Source organism: Vidua macroura, chromosome Z, assembly GCF_024509145.1.
Source record: "Vidua macroura isolate BioBank_ID:100142 chromosome Z, ASM2450914v1, whole genome shotgun sequence".
Taxonomy (NCBI): Eukaryota; Metazoa; Chordata; class Aves; order Passeriformes; family Viduidae; genus Vidua; species Vidua macroura.
Genome location: NC_071611.1, coordinates 60103779 through 60120617, shown reverse-complemented (window position 1 = coordinate 60120617; position 16839 = coordinate 60103779). Strand labels below are relative to the sequence as shown.

General features: G+C 35.2%; 1 long non-coding RNA gene across 1 annotated transcript in view; it reads left to right on the top strand.

Annotated features, from left to right (window-relative positions):
• Window positions 1-16839, top strand: part of LOC128822525 (uncharacterized) — an 85600-nt gene that overhangs the window by 11238 nt on the left and 57523 nt on the right. The window contains exon 2 of the long non-coding RNA XR_008441474.1: window positions 15756-15855. This is a non-coding gene — a long non-coding RNA (uncharacterized LOC128822525). The remainder of the gene's footprint in view (window positions 1-15755; window positions 15856-16839) is intronic.

Sequence of the window (16839 nt, the reverse complement as noted above, 5' to 3'; positions counted from 1 at the left end):
GGAGGGGTATATGTAAATAGCTGTCCCACAGGGACACTATTAAAAAAGGCCATTAAAATTTTTAAAGCATACACCACTTCCAGAGATTGCTCACCCTGGAGTAAGCACATTTATTACCCATTACGTCCTTCATTATTTTAATTTAGAAGAAAGAAAATGTCAGACTTTGATGATTAGATTTTCTATTAAACAACAAGTGCATGAGGTAAATATTAGGGCATTTCTTATTGTCCTTTCTGGGAGTGGGAGAGGAGAAAGGAGCTCTTTGACTGTGCTCTTGCTTGTCAATAGTAACTTGTTTTGTTCTTCCTGAAGCTCTCACTGGTGTATAAACATATAATTATAGACATACATTTGAGTATGTATACATTATATATCCATAGTTTATGGTGTAAAGCTGGTGTGACCCTGTCAGGGTCAGAATCTGACATGGATGAACTTGTGTCACCCACTTTGCAGAGATCAGGATTGAGTCTGACACCAAGCTGTACAGCCTGATTTTAGGGATGTATGCAGTAATGCAGTGGAAAGGGAATGTTCAGTCTGTGTCTTAAAATCTAATGCTCAAAAAGCTATTTTCCCCATAACTCCATACAAGTAATGCTAATCCATGCTTGGGGAGGTGGGGAAGGGATAGGAGAGGGGATGGAAATTCCCCTGGCAAATGAAGAGGTTGCGCTTGGCCCTTGGATTCTCTGCCAGGCTGCACTTCCTTCCATGGTTCCCCAAGCCGATCCTGGTGGTTTGAAGCCCAAGCCACAAATCCAGATCCACGGCAGCGCCACTGAAGAGCATCCCCAGCTTCCACAGCCTCAGCCCAGCTGAGGGGATGCTGCAGTCCAGTCACTGGGCTCCATTCCCACTGCTAGTTTAAACTAGGTATAATATAATAAATACTACATCCAAGTAAAAATTATCTTTGTTGAGGTAATACATGGCATGTGACTTTAAATTTAATTTCTTTGTGTAGATTCTTGCCTAAATTAATTGGAAAGCTAAGCATCATTTTCTGTTTTTTTTACAGTTCCTCACTTATGTATCCACTTCAGACATCACTTTTATCAGTTTGGACAATAGAATTAAGTCAAGACTGGTGACTAGTGTAGATAAAATGTAGCTGAGTAATAAAGAGCAAGTTTCTATTATGACAGTGAGTAATTTAAGCAAACCTATTGATGCCCCTACTCAGAAATTCGGCAGATTTTCAACCTATACAAATGAAGAGCTAAGAAAGATTGTGTCTCTCTTTATTTTAAAATGCGATTGTTGTCAAGACAGTCACCATCAAGTTTGGCAATCTTTTCTGGCAATTTATGTGAGTAAAAATTGAACTAAAGCCAGGATTTCTAGATTCCCACCTATTATTCTATACAGATAGTAGTGCAGACACCAGTTTCTGCATTAGATATAGTTTTTTAAGTTTACATCCCTCTATTGATATAATTTGATTCTCCCTGCACAGCACTTTGGTACAAAAGCATAGTCCCTATATTTTTTGATTGCAAGTCTGAAATTGCTGTGGCTATTAAACGTGACCGTTTTAACTCATTAAAAAAGCTTGTTCTGAACTTGAGCCTAAATTGTAAAAAGGAAAACATCTCTAAGAAAACAAAAGCAAGCAAACTAACAAACAAAAAATGCCCCCTCACCAAACCCAAATAACAACACCAAGACCACAAAATAAATCCTGCTTACTTGCTTGATCAGGTGACTTAATAAAGTAAAAAATATTGTCAGAAACATGTTCACCTAAGACTACAGTGTCTAAAGTAAGGAGGGGGATTATTTTTCCAGTTGAAGTGCAACATTTTGCAAAGTTTTTTTCCGTGTCTGGTATAAAGGCAATTAAAAATTATAGATGTTCCCGTTCCAGTAAATAAAAAGGTTTAAAAATTTATTGCTTCTGAATGTATTTTGTGTCAAAGATTAATTTTCAAATTAATCCTTCAAAGCAGTGGTTTAGGTATTCTAATATTACTTCCACATTTAATTCAATATGTGGAAAATAAAATGTTCATTATGTAATAATGAAGGATTATGTAATAATGTAAGGATTATGTAATAACAGTGATTTTTCTAACTTTCACAAGTATCAAAAGATTTTACAATTTAAAAATTAATCTCAAAAATGAAGCTACAAGGTACCAAAATCAGCATATATATATATATATATATATATATATATATATATTTACTCATTTTAAATGAAAATCAAAATAGTATTTCAAAGGAAGTGGTATTTTTGAATAGTTAACAGAAAAATACTGCAACATACAATATGAAAATAAATGCCAGTGAATATGATATTGTCAATGTGTAAGTGGTGTTATAGTTGTTTGAAATTAAAAGTATGTAGGAATATTTCAAGAATGTAAATGATACCTCTAAAGTAATAACAATCAAAAAGGAATACTTGATAATTGCATTTTGTTTTTTTTTTAACTAAGCATGAAATGTGTGGAACAGAACGTGGCAAAAATCTCCACACAGATAACTGATATTATTTTGTTTTTTCTGTCTGTTTCTCAATCCACTGTCTGATTGTTTTTCCCCATGTACCTGGAAAGCAGTCAAAAGCTAAAGACAATGCATACGCTTCAATGTACACTTCCAGGAGCTCATTCAAAGCCTCCAATTTTGAATTAAAATGTCATTTATTTCTTGACTTTTGCAAAAAAAATTTCACTCATTTTGGGTCAGATTGTGACACGGATTTTTAATTAGAATTTCCCACTGACTGTAATAGGAGTTTCTGCTAAAAGATCAGTTGCCTAGTGGGGATCACTGTGAGATTCCTAGAGAAGAAAGAATCTGATGTCTCATAAAAATAGCATACTGATAGAGAGGTAGCTGTATGAAAGCTGGAAAATGAAAGAAGAATTGATACCAAATGATACTCAGAAATAGAAGTTAAAGGTGTTATTTTGCCTGTTGTGTCTTCTTTAGGCCATAAGTGAAAAACTAGTATGTTTTTTAATTCTTCAGCCAGAGAAAGGCCTCAATTCAGAACATTGCCCCTAATCTTGTTCTTTACTTTAGCATATGTTTTGAAAAGTACTTTTTCTTTAGTAAACTGATTCTGAGAAGTTGTCGTGGTTTGACAGAAGTATACACCCAAAGTTGCTCTAAATTCAATATTCTGTCCAGGGACAGAATATTATTCACTGCTGGTGAATAATTAAGACTGCCACTGACTTAACTAAGCCTTATAGGCCTAAACATTCCTCTAAAAATCACTGTCTAAACATTTCCCTACTGATAGTGTTTCATGCAGAGGACCTGTTTCAGCCATCCTGACTTTCATGGTATGATATTATGTGTGCATAGAGTTTAACTGAGATTAAAAGGCCAAATTCTCATCTCATCTGTACAAGGGGTCTATCTTAAGTAAAGCTATTAAGGTCAGAAGAGTTACTTTAGATTTACAACAGTGTAGTAAAAGCATATAGAGTATATTCACATAAGAGTTTTTATGCTTGTAAAGGTTACATGCTTGGACACCTAAGTTTTCTCTTAAAGATAAAAATTTTATGTCCCATATTAGATGCCTATCTAATTTACATATTCCCGTAAGTTAGTGGTTCATAATTAGTACATAAATGCAAACACTATAAAATAATCTGTCTTTGAATTTGAGGAGATATTGTGTGCAGAGGAATAAAAATATTATCTTTTTTCTCCAGGTCAGTAATGACAGTCCATTTCTCTTCATGGAGGTCTTATATGGACTCAGTAGTATATTTGATAGCATCCTTTGCTAAAAATGATCTTGCCTTTTACAGATGTGGTCTTAAACGCATGGAGGCTGTGACATTCATGGCATAATCTATGACAGCCTAAAAAACAGAGGATTCATCTTTCCAATTCCCTCAAAATAAAGTGAGGGAATCACACTGACTTTGTAAGGGTATTCGCCTCCTCCAGAAGAAACTAAAAGACTTTTTTTTTGAGTTATACTAATGGCCAAAAAAAAAAATACTTGGCACACTTACCACATGATCTATTCACAATTTTGAACAAACTTTAATGCATCAATAAGATCGGTAATTTGACATGATGTTTTTCCACTTAGTTTAGCTATGTCTTTAGATAAAAACAAAAAATGTATATATATAGTATATGCCATTGGACAAAATTGGATCAGAAAACAAAACACAGCTATGAGTGCTTCCTTGACAAAAAATATACAGTGTAGTATGGAAGGCAAGATAAGGAGAGCCACAGTGGCTTAGGACTAGTCTATTTTCTCCTATGCCTAATTTTTTTGAGTTAGGTTGACTGGAAATAATTTTGTTGCTGTGTTAAAAGGAGCCAAATTTTTAAACTGAGCATAACATTTTATAGCAAAAAAAAAAACACTAAACAAAAAAAAAACAAAAAAAAAAAAAACACAAAAAAAAACACAAAAACAAAAACAAAAACAAAAACAAAAAAAAACCAAAAAAAAAAACACACCAACACTCCTGGAAAGTATAGAAGTGACCACTTTGAAAGCAGGAGAGAAAATATTTTGATAGATAAAGAAATCCAGGGAAAAATGAGAAGGAAATTTACAATACCCAAATATAAATGTATTATAAATTTTGAGATAACCAAAAATCTTGCATAGGGGAGAGTGTTACTGGCAGGGGTGTGAGGCTTACAGTGGGTTTACATAGCAAACATAAGTAAAGCACCCAGAAAATGCTCTGGTAGGTAAAAGTGGAAACTAACCCAATTAGCAATGAACCAGGGTTACAGAATGACAATGTAAATGTAGCTGAGATTCAGAGCTGTTTTTCAAGCAGAGTTATTAGGATTTCAGGTTTTGGAATGAATAATCTTGAACAAAAGAAAATGAGGAAAACACAGTATATTTATTGAATATCAATACACCAGGGACTAAAATTACTGGTGTTTGCTGAAATGCATATGGCCACCTTAAGAAACAATATGGCCACCTTAAACAATAACTCAGTTAGGTTTAAGTATTATCTGCTATGAAAATACATTTTGCATTGATTTTTTATTTTTTACTTGTAAAAAAACCAGCATTTTTTTCATATAATCACTCTCAGTTAAAGTTTGAGATGCTTTTGTATTTTTTCTGATATTAAAATTTTACACATACATAATAATCGCTTTGGAACAAAGTGTAAATCATACTCCTTACAATTCAGTATTTCAAGATAGAATTTCTGGTTTCATTAGTATATTCCCTTACATGTAAAAACTGTCAATTCTGCCTATCCATTAATGCCTTATAGTAACCTGCTAGAATATAAACTCTAAAGCAGTATTATATTAATTTCTCTGGTACTGGGGTTTTAACTGCTCCTTTAAGTAATCTTGATCAAATGATCAAAATGATCAAATACCTGTAAATAGTTGCAAAAGTGAAATAGTCATAGGTGTTATATAATAACTCCCACCATAGAAAACAAGGTAGACTGCATTTAATAAATGAGATAATTTTCAAAACCTGAAAGGAATATTTTCCTTTCAGGACGAGAAGAAGTGGTGTTTCTTAAGGTAAGCTACATAATTGATGTGTAGAAGTCACTTCCAAAAGCAATAACCAGGATGACACTCCAGCAGAGTATTAGGTATTTTATGACAATTCAAGTTGCCACAGTTATGTCATATGAGAAGTAAACTGCATATAGATAAACAGTCAACAAGTCAAATAACAAAACTTTTCCTCTGGACTGATAACTTCATCATGGGCCATTTCTGTTCGTAAATTATTTTTCTTCAATTTAGATAATGCTGGCCAGCTGGAAAGTCAAGTCAATCTGATCCAGGATATCAATTCCCATTCTTTTTTCTACTAGATACCTAATTCCCACAGAATTAAGGGAAATTGCATGTGGCACAACAGTGATTACAAACTCATTAGGATTGTGATTAAAGGTTTTGTACAAAAAAAAGCCCAACAAAAAAAAATCCTTAGAGAAATTCTATTCTTATATAGAACATAAAACAATGTGATCTTTCACATCTAGAAACTGAAGATATTTTAATTTGATAATTTTATACAACATCAATGATTTTATAAGATATGGTGTGTTAAATCTCAGAAAATATGATTGAGACAAGGCTTCCTTAAGGTACTTGCAAGGTATTCTTTCTTTGATATGGCTATTTATTAGATCAAATACTCGAATGAAATTTAAAAATGAAGCTTTCTTTTTATCTGTAAGAGTACTGTAAAAGCATAAAGCCCCTTCTTCTGTAAAATCTGATGTAAGCTCTACATTTGTAGCCCTTCTCTGCAAAATTTTATCCACCCTCCTTTGAGACAGAGGAAGACTCCTTCAAGTCTTTTGCATGTATTTTCTTTTACTATTCTGGTTTCTTTTCTGTCTGATTTTTATATAGCTTTTTTCTTTATGGTTTCCAATATGCATTTTTTTTATCTTTCCAAGTCTCAGAGACCTCTTCTTCCTCTTTTTTCCATACACCCTTTGACTTTCCTACCCTTATCATTCAAGTATGATGGATGACCTTTCTCTTAAGTCAGTGACGTAACTCTATGTCTAGATTGTTTGTACTGTGTGGTTATATGGTTATCTGTCACACCAGACAACTTCTCCAAATTGGTTTAGTACCTTAAAAAACAAATTGGCATAAATAAGAGAAATTCCTGTTCTTTTTTTTATGTGAATGGGAAATGGATATTGCTGGAATCATTATTTGAAGACTTCACCCATTGTGACAAGGATCACAGGATCAAAATTACAGTGCATCTTATGTATGCTTAACCATCATAGAAGCAGTAAAAGGCAAGGCGAATTTACAACCCTGCATAGTATAAAATACCTCAAGATCACCTTGATGTGTGCATATGCATACTGAAACTACAGAATATGGAGATTTTAAAGATGGATTAAATCATTTCAGCTCTATTTAGTCCAGTTTCCATAAAAAGATATGTATACTTAAGTTTTCTTAATCAAGCCTGCTCATGTACAAATATACACATAAATAAGACATTATTGCCATCTCAGCACTGGTTTTAGTTTTTGCTAAAAAAACTAAATTTATTGCTCTTTCTTAATTAAATTTAAATTATGAAGTCATGTCTCAGAATAAACTGGTCTCATTTTAAGACCCAGGAAGTATTATTCTTGTTTCTCATTGATTAAGAAGTAATATTTTTTTTAAATTGTGTTATCTGCATTATGTGCTAAATAAAAATAAAATTAAAATTAATGAAAGTGTCTGTTGAGGATCTCAGACTTCTGACACATCACACAGTCAAATACAAAGTGTCCATAACCAGAAATCAGAGTCATTAGATGAACTAAGGAAGGTGGAAGGAAGAGTGCAACTCCTTTTCATAGATCAAAACAGTGACCATTATGAAATGCAGCACAGCAGTGTTGCTTTTTTGCACTTTTTACTTTTCTGTTTGAGAATTCTGGTTGTAAACCTACAAATCCAGGGATGATATTAATTTAGTCAGCTGGACTTCACACCAAGACTTCTTTGCTGCTTCATGTTGTATCACAGGAATGACCATTCTAATTGGCTTTTTTTTAGCATAATGATATTTAAAAAATATTTTTTCATAGTATTCTGTGAGAAACTAATTGTGAAAATTATACAAAGTATAATTAAAAAAGTACTCAAAAAAAAAAGTACTCAAAAAAAGAAAGTACTCAAAAAAATTCAGTAATGGATAGATAAGGTTTTATTATTACTATTATTTTTCTGTAAAATAGATAAAGTCAATGCAGTGGATAATTCTCAGGCATTTGGCTGTACTTTCATGCAAATGCTTTATATTCTAATTCAACACTTGTATAGTATGTGGTATCGTCTTGCTTTCTTGTTATATTACCTATATTATTTCATGAAATTTCATGCATCTTATTTCATGAAAATAGGAGTCTTCAAAACAGATATATAGTTTGTTCTGGACAAGGATATCTGCATTAACACATATTTGCAAAAGCACAAACATTAGCATTTTTGGTACTTCCATTTCTGTCATGGTAGCAAAGACTTACCTACCTGCATTTTCACAGGTCACACAAACATTGATGTAATAAGATTTTTTTCCTAAACTAGGGTTTGTGATTTCTTAATGCTGCTCTATTGTTTTGACTCTGTTCAGTTCCGTAGAAATAAAGCGTGGTGAAGACCTAATAGGTCACCTTATGCTTTTCTTTTCCACTAAGGGATTGTTCCTTAAAGTGTTTTATCTTGAAAAGAACAGGAGCCCACTACTGCCCTGGGAAACTTTTTAACGGTATAATAGAATTCACTTTGTTCATCTTACATTTGATTTTTCTTCATTTCATTCAGATACATCTATTAATGAAAATAACCTGACAAACAGACAGTATCATTTTCCAGACACATTCCCAAACACTTGGAACCTAATTCTGCAGTCACTACTAATGTAAAATGATGAAAAGTTAGTCTCCAAATACAATTCCGTGAGATGCTGGGCACACGTTGTTAAGCTTTGCATGTCTCTCAAACTCATCACCTTGTGTGAATTCCAGGCCCTTTTGCCTTTGTAGGAAGATTTCCTGATAACGTTGCCCTACCTTATTTGACCTAGATATTTGACCTTCTTCTGCCCTCTCTTTTTCACTAATGATGTTACCAGTGGTGCCCTGGCTGCCTACCTCGTCTGTGTCATTTTGTCTCCTCCTATCCATTCACATCCTTAGCAAACTGAATTAAGAAATACCCACCTTCTCCTTAGCAGAGGAATTTCAGGAATTAAAGGAATTAAAGCAAGGTGTTTGTGATATTATTGAATGTTTATTAGTATATTTATTTTGGAAATTATAAATATTAAAATAATCAACCACAAGGTAAAGTTGCTTTTGCTAAATAACGGAGGCTATTTAATTTTTGCTGTCAGGTATACATCACTGGTCTAATTTGATACTGTTGTCAAACTTGTGATGAAATTGCAGTAAAAGTAAACTTTGGGGAAAAAAAAAGATGTTTGCTTTGGAAATACAATGCCTAAGAAAGCTAAAAAAAAAAGCATTTTAAAAAGTTTAAGGAGGCTAAAAAAGCTTAAAAAGTTAAAATTCTTAATGTAAAAATTTAATGCTTAAAAATGTAAATGTTTCAAGAAATTTTAATGCCTAACAAAGATAGAAAGTCAAAGAAAAATTATGCATTCTTAGTAGTAAAACAGTAGTAGTAGTTGGATCCTGAAATTCCAATAGAGGAAAAAATCTGTAATTTTCCATAGGCTTTATACTCCAACATTAAATACAGCTTGGGCTTAATGTAAATTAAGAAATAATTTAAAAACTAAGAGAAGTCCTCTGTTCCTTTTTGTTCTACAGTTGTTATTTGTACAACAGAATTCTCCTGTGTCCTTAGCCTATGGAATAAATGTGAAAAAATATACAGCTCTGTAATTTATTTGAAATGAAACCAAAGTTTTCTTTAAAATATTTATTTTAAAAATCTTGTGTTTTGACATTTTTGCCAAATCTGCCTTCTCATAAATCAGTCTCCAACAAAATCAAGATTATGTGAAAGTGACCTTGGTAAAATCATGCAACTTAATGCCTTTATTACTTATCTTTCTCTTTTCTTTGAGCTACAGAAAATTTATATCAAAACTTTCTTCTGTAAACTTCTTTTTAGGTGCAATGATATCCTTGTGTATGCAGCAGAGAAACTTTCTTGCTGTCATTCTTAGTTACCTTACTGTATTTCTACAAACTCTGAATTGAGAAGGTGAAGTTTTATCCCTTAATTTATTGACACTATTTATTTGAAAGTGAGAATCATAACCACAAAGAGAGAAAACTCTGTGTGTACACTTGCTCTCACACATCTACCAACTGCCAGATAACAATCATATATTCTGATTTTCTTCATATACATTCTTGATTGTGTTTCTTCACCTACTGATCCTTCTACTCTGCTACATCCAATCACTGCTTTCTTGTGGAAATTGGTCTATTGGGAGTTCTGACCCTTCACACAGGATTCCATTGTTCAACACTGCTCTGCTCCAGACTGTTGCATTGCATCACAGAAAGAGCCAGTCTTTCACTTTATCTAACTAAACATTGGTTGTTTGTTTTTTTGTTTGAGTCCAGCAAACAAATCAGAATAGGGCCTGATTTGTCAGCTGAGGGATTCTGTGAACAATTGCAAAATCCATGCCTACATTTCAGTAGACCCTGTGCTGGGAAAATCTGACTTAGAATATATTTCCATGAAATTAAAATTTGAATTTTAAGTTTAGAATTCATGAAGCACCAGATGAATAGGAAAAACTCTGAATATTATAGGTTTTCATGCACAATGGTGACTTTCATACAATACATTATTACGTTTGGAGTTTTTTAACCAGCTGAGTGCTAGGATCTGGATTTTGTTCTGAAAAAATTCATTTGCTCTGAACAATTTCTGGCAAAATTATGCAACTGATTGCTTGCCTGACTGTTTAATTTAATGCCCACTTATGCAGAAGTATGCCAGCTACTTATGCATAAAAAATGCCACTGGTATCACCTATCTCTTATCTTAGTCACTGACATTGTCCAGCTTCACTTAGTTTGTGAAATACAAGAACTCTGCTCGACTGCAGATTAGTACACGTTGTTGTAACACTAAACAACACTTTTCCAAGCCTAGTCCTTAAAACTTTTTATTCGGATTTCCTTGGTACAATCTGTGCTTTTACACAACCTTCTGAGTATATTATAAATTTTTCCCATAGAGTCTTTCATTTTACTGTTATTTGCAACTTTGCAATATTTTGCTACTGCTGCCATGCAGTAGTAAACACAAAATTAATGAGAATTTTGGTATCTTTCATTCTGTACAGAAGAGATATAGTAGTTCTCAAGAATGAGTACTTCTCAAGTACTAGGATTTAATGAAGTTCTGTGGGAAACTAAAGATAGCAGAAGTTGGGTTTGTTTTTTTTTTTCACCCTGCCAAATTTCATGGAAAATCTTGCTTCAGATTTCTTGTCCAATGTCATCCATTTTTCCAGAAATGATAAGCACTTATTTCTGCTGCTAAGTGAAAAACACAGAGCTTGTAGAAACCTGATTTTCAAGTATTAATATATTAATGCTCAGATTTTTTTCTTTTTAGCAATTATCTATGCCTAGTGTCATTTTGCTGTTTATATTACAGTAGAGATTATAGCAAAAAAAAAAAAAAAGTAAAATCAGTCATCTTACTAGGAGTTTATTTTCAGGTGTTTTTTCTTCTTGTGTTTTCAGAGTAAGCAGGCAAGTGAAGCTGCAGAAAATGGCACAGCTGATTGAGGGGATTGTTTGCAAGAGTATTTGCAGTATCATCTTGAAAATAATTTTCTGAAAGTTGGAATGAAAAAGAGGAATGTTTTGATGCAGAATCTAGGAGGAAGAAAAAAAATATTTAAAACAAGGGTCAGCATTGATAACTCAATGAAATTGCTGGAAGGCATACTTTTGCTAATAAAAGTCTAGCACTTTTAGTCCAGGAAGCCATTTTCTCTTACAGATGCTGCCCATAGCACACTATAATAGTGGTGGTGGACTAATTGCTGCATCACTAACACCTGTCAGCATCACCTGGAAATGGTGAGTGACTGAGGAGAGTGCCTGAAATCCTGGGGGAAAAGGGAGGTGAGGGTATAATTAATAAGCTTGTGAGGGGGGTGGTGAGTGGTGCTTCTGCACAAAAGGAGGGCAAATCAAGGATACACCAAGCCATGGAGTGCAAGGAGGGCTGTTCTGAGCAGCAGTGACAGAAGAAGATGTGTGGTGAGTGGTAGCCAGATCTCCTGGGTAATAGGGCTTACTGGGAGCTGGGCTGTTGCAAGGCAGTCAAGATGTGAGCAGGAGAAGGGGTGCTCAGCAAGGGCCTGAGGCTGCTGTCAGAGCAAGAATAACATCTGAAGGAGGCTCAGAGCCTGCAGTAGCAGCAGCAGGGTGCTGACATACTGGAGGATGCTTAAGGGGCCTTTGCTCAGGAGATGGAGATATGAGTCATGTAACTCTCTCCTGAACCTGCTGCTTATGGAATGACCATTGTTAAGCAGCCTGGAGAGAGCACATTTGCTGCCTCCACTGGAATGGGAAAGCTGTTTCCTTTGGACTGGAAAATATGATATTTATTGATTTTTTTAAAAAATAAATCTTAAAAATTACAAGCTAGCATTTCCAATAGCTGCTGCTCAAGCTTATTTATAATTTCTGTCTCACCAGGATCTGTAAGGTGGCACTTGCAGCTAAAATTTTTAATGAAAGAAGGCCTTTTTTGTGTGACCTTAATCAAGTTCTAAAAATTGTTCTCATATTTAGGAGTTTTATAAACACTTAGTTTATAAAGCCTGACAATCTGTAGGAAAATACTGACTTGACCACTGTGTTTACAGAAGTTTGAAGTTGTAACAAGAGCTTAACTTTTCAATAAATTGCTTCTCACACTATATGGAAAAATCTCTAGAAACTTAACTTTCTTCACTCAGTTCATAGCAGTAACATCACATATGCATGGTATAAAAAATTAGCAATCCCTTAAATGCCATCAGTAAGCAAAATAAGTCTTTGTGTGTCTCCTTCATGAGAGAGAAATTGTAGTATTTTGGAACCTAGCATATACCAAATTAATATGCATATATCTATATATGACCATGTCTACGTATAAACATTAAACTTGCATATATAAATGTATAAAAGGGTAGATTTTACACTTAACCATATGTATCTGTTGATCTACTGAATGGACCAAATTTTCTTTCTCTTTCTCTCCCTCTGCCCCTGCTGCCTCCTTCACCCTATCTTTTTATTTTTGGCAGAGAAAAAGAACCTTACCTCTGAAAGAAAATTACCTCTGTTGTCTTGGCTGTATGGCTTAATTCACTGAACTAAAGACTAGGAGTGAAAAAGGAAAAAAAGGAAGAAACCTACAACTGCAATAATGTTGAAAAAAAAATAAATTCTGTTCTTCTTGTGCATCAAAAACATGTCACTTTCAATTTTGCAAATGTTTATGCACTCAAGAGTCCCCTACAGGGTATTTAGATGGCTCATATGCATAATATTAAATTGAGATATTGCAGTATTGAGATCTTGTTTGTTAAATTCTTCTTGGAAGGTCTTTCATGCACACAGAAAATTGCTTCACTATAGACAGCCCTTACTCAAGTGTAACCCTGTTGCAACTCAGGCTGAAGAAGCAGTTACTCCAATGAGATAGTAGCTTATTTTCAGAAGTAGGCTACTGGAGCATGTTTGTGAGGACTGCAGTCAGAAAGTGCTCTTTGTAGAATGACACAGTTGTAGAAATTATCTGAGGATAAACACAACAAAGAGAATACCATATTAGTGATTTATCCTGTATTTCTTTTTTAAAAAGTAAGTTAGAGATAATTCTGTTGAATGGTCCTTCTTTTTCCCAACATAAAGTCTTTTGATACTATTTGAAATTACATTACTAGGAAATGCAGTAAACAGGTTTTTTGGGTGTATGTTTAATGGGTTGCTATGAAACCAGAGTTGAACTGCTTTGTGTTTAATTTCTTTCAAAGGTCCCTGTCACGTAAACACCATATTTCAAGCCAGGAAAGGCATGTTTCTGTGTTCCCATACTGAATCCAAGGGGCTTCTGCACAGATTCACTTCCCTGCCCCTGTGCTAATGTTTGCTGGCTCAGGGCCAAATGCACGTGCCTAACTCTACGTGAATTAGTCATACCAATGAACTCAAATGGGGGAGGTGACCTTATGAAACAGCTACATCAGGGATGTACAATACATTATTATTAAGGCTGTTCTGCAAACATATCTTGCATTGCAGCCTGACACAACCTGAAAGACAGCTAAGTTGTAAGAACCTTTCATTTAACATAAAGTCTAATGCAGCCTTTGTATGTGGTTCACTTTTTAAAGAAAAGAAAAGAAAAAAACCCCAGCAATTAGTATGTTTCTAACATGATTAGCAAAACACTTCTGAGAAATGCTTTCTACAAAAATGTGCAGTTGTATTTCATGTCATTACATACTTTTAAAATGCAAAATTAATTCACTTCAGAGAATGACAGTATCTGGAGGATATAGACAGTGAATGCCCTTGCCTATATTATGTTTATTTATCTTTGAAATTTGTAAAAAGATATTTTACACAGTTTCATTGAATATCTTGAGGTTATGAATGGCACTGCATTTAAATTATAAATGATGCCTTTCCATTTTTCTTTTGACTGTCTGAAATTTATTACAGCTTCAGAATGACAACTTGTGCTAATCACGGGGATAAAATAATTCAGCTAATTAATTCCTTTCATCAGAAGTGTATTTTTTACCCAGACATGCAAAGCACACAATTATTTTGTTAAGGCAATATTCATATGTAATATTAATGTTCTTATAATTTTACCTTTAATTTTAATTAAAGGAACACCGGAAAATATGTGCTCTCTTACATCACTTAGGTTAATGTGCACTCTAAAAATAATACTTAACCCTAAATTTCCTTTTATGTTTACATCTTTGTGGTATGCTTTCCAACGCTCAACGCTTGGCCACAGCATGCAGCTAACGTTCCAGTGGTCTGCTTTCTTCTTTTATTTATCTGATCTGCTTTGGAGTATGTCTTGAAAAAATGCTGCTTTATGTGCATGGGATGCATACAGCTGAATTCGGAGTTTTGGTGCCATCAGATGGACTTGCTGCTGGAAGTTGTGTTCCCACACTCTTTAATCAAAGTCTCGATCTCTTTTTCCCAGTTCCTCAAGGGCTGCTTGCAAGATTGCTGATATATTTGGCCTAGAGCTAAAGATAGGTAAGCCTTCTGTAGATATTTAGCTCCATTCTCACTAAGTATCCAAATATTGTGTGGCACGACCTGCTCCGTCCTGGCTGCCAGAAAGTGAGAGTCAGCCATCAACCTATATGTGATGCTTTCTGGTGAGGAGGCAATGAGACAGATATTGGTCTGAAACAGTCTGCAACCTATCACCCATTCTTGGGCCATGGAAACAACAAAGGAAAGACAAGCTCAAGTCGGATTTGAGACAAAATGGGACAGCTTCAGTGCAGTCCAGGTTGCTTGTATTTCTGCTCTTGAAAAAGAATTTAGTCTGGTCTTTTTCTTTAGATTCAAATAGTTTGGAACTTCAGCTGGTAAAATGGTAGCAAGCTAAGTACAAAAAAAACCCCTCCACTAAGTTAAACAGACACTGCTCACTCCTGCAAAATTATCTTATGTATTGCTCATGCTCTAAGCTGCTATTTTTGTCTAGCAAATATTTTTCTAAAAGAGATTTACTGCATGAACCTCCACTAGTAGTAATGCCTTATAACAGTATACCTGCTTTGAGTAAAAATCCTCAGTCACCTCAGGAAACAGTAAATTATGTTTTTATTCCCTTTTCATAAGTTTATTTACAGACAAAGTAGAAGATATAATTAGAATTAGGGTTAAAACTAGGAGGTTTCAAGTGCTTTTCATTTTCCTAGGAACTGCATATTTCTATTTCATTTGCCCTTTTACTCAAATACAAATGAATTTATTATTGCCCTTTTACTCTAATACAAATGAATTTATTAAGAATGTCAAAGTGAAATATCGGAAATATTTTTCTGTAAGTATTTGTGTCATGCTACCTCTAAAATTAGTGATTCATCTCTAGTTAGACGAACATACACCCGCACCAGTGTATTGCACATAGAATCAAAGAAGGGAGGTTTTGTCATTTAAAGTTTGATTTAAATTTAAAAAAAAATTACTAAGCTTTATAGCAAACATTTTTCTAATATTCTTAATAATTCTGTGTTTCAGAGCATGGCTAGTGACCTATCTTCCTGAGGAGAATGGCTGAGATGTCTTTGAAATTATTCCTGGAATTAGACCAGCATAAGATGTCCTCTACCAAAGTGAGGTAATACTGTTGAAAGGCAAGAAATCTGAAGTGATGTATGTCCAACTGTCTGTGCATTGACAATGTCAGCTGGGGAAAAGGTTCCCCATGCCTGGGGCCAAAGGAAAGAGTCAAAATGGGTAAAATGTGAGGACATCAGGCTCTTCTGAGGGATATTTGGTTGGTGAAGCCAAAAGCTTTTCTAGGTAATTTCTAGGTGCAGGTTTTGTTAACAATGATAGCCCAGATTTCTGCCATAATGAAGCACCTTCTTGTAGGTTAACTAACTAGTCATTTACCTAACAATACTCAGCATAATGGCAAACACAGGAGTGGTGTAGCTTTGGTTAGTTTGTAGAGCCTTTAAAACCTCAGAGATGCGGCGTGGGTTTTTGCTCTCCCCGGCTGCACGCAGCTCTTGGGAGCCCGGCTGTGGCGTAGCTTCCACATGCTGCCAGGGTTTGCAGCACGTGTGCTAGGGACCCGGCAAAGAGGAAGGAATTTGTCCATTTACTCCGTGCTTGGCAGGAACGGTTTATTGGTCACACATGGCGCAGTTCGATGGAAAGATGCGACCCCTCCCGGCACTCGCATGGGAGAAAATGGCGCCTGGCTGCCGGCGGGATAGGGCTTTATGGAGGGGCGGGGCGAGAGGATCCACGGCCTGCCGCCCAATAGGGGCGGCTGCCGTGGCGGTGACGCCAGCAACAGCGACCAACCAGAGAACCCCGCAGGGGCGGGCACCGAGCCAGAGTGGGCTGAGCGGGATCGTGTGGCTTGGGGTGGCCAGCACGGGGTTTCCCGGGGCCGGACGGCAGGGTGGTTACAGGAGCGGCACAGGGGTAAGATCCGGCAGCGGGGGAACAACACGGGGGAAACGCGGGATTACAGAACTTATTTTAACATAAATTAAAAACCCTAATCTAAACCCAAACTCCGAGATGCAACACAGAGATTCCACTATGAGAAAATCAGACCATTTAAAATGATAGTGTGGGCAGTAAA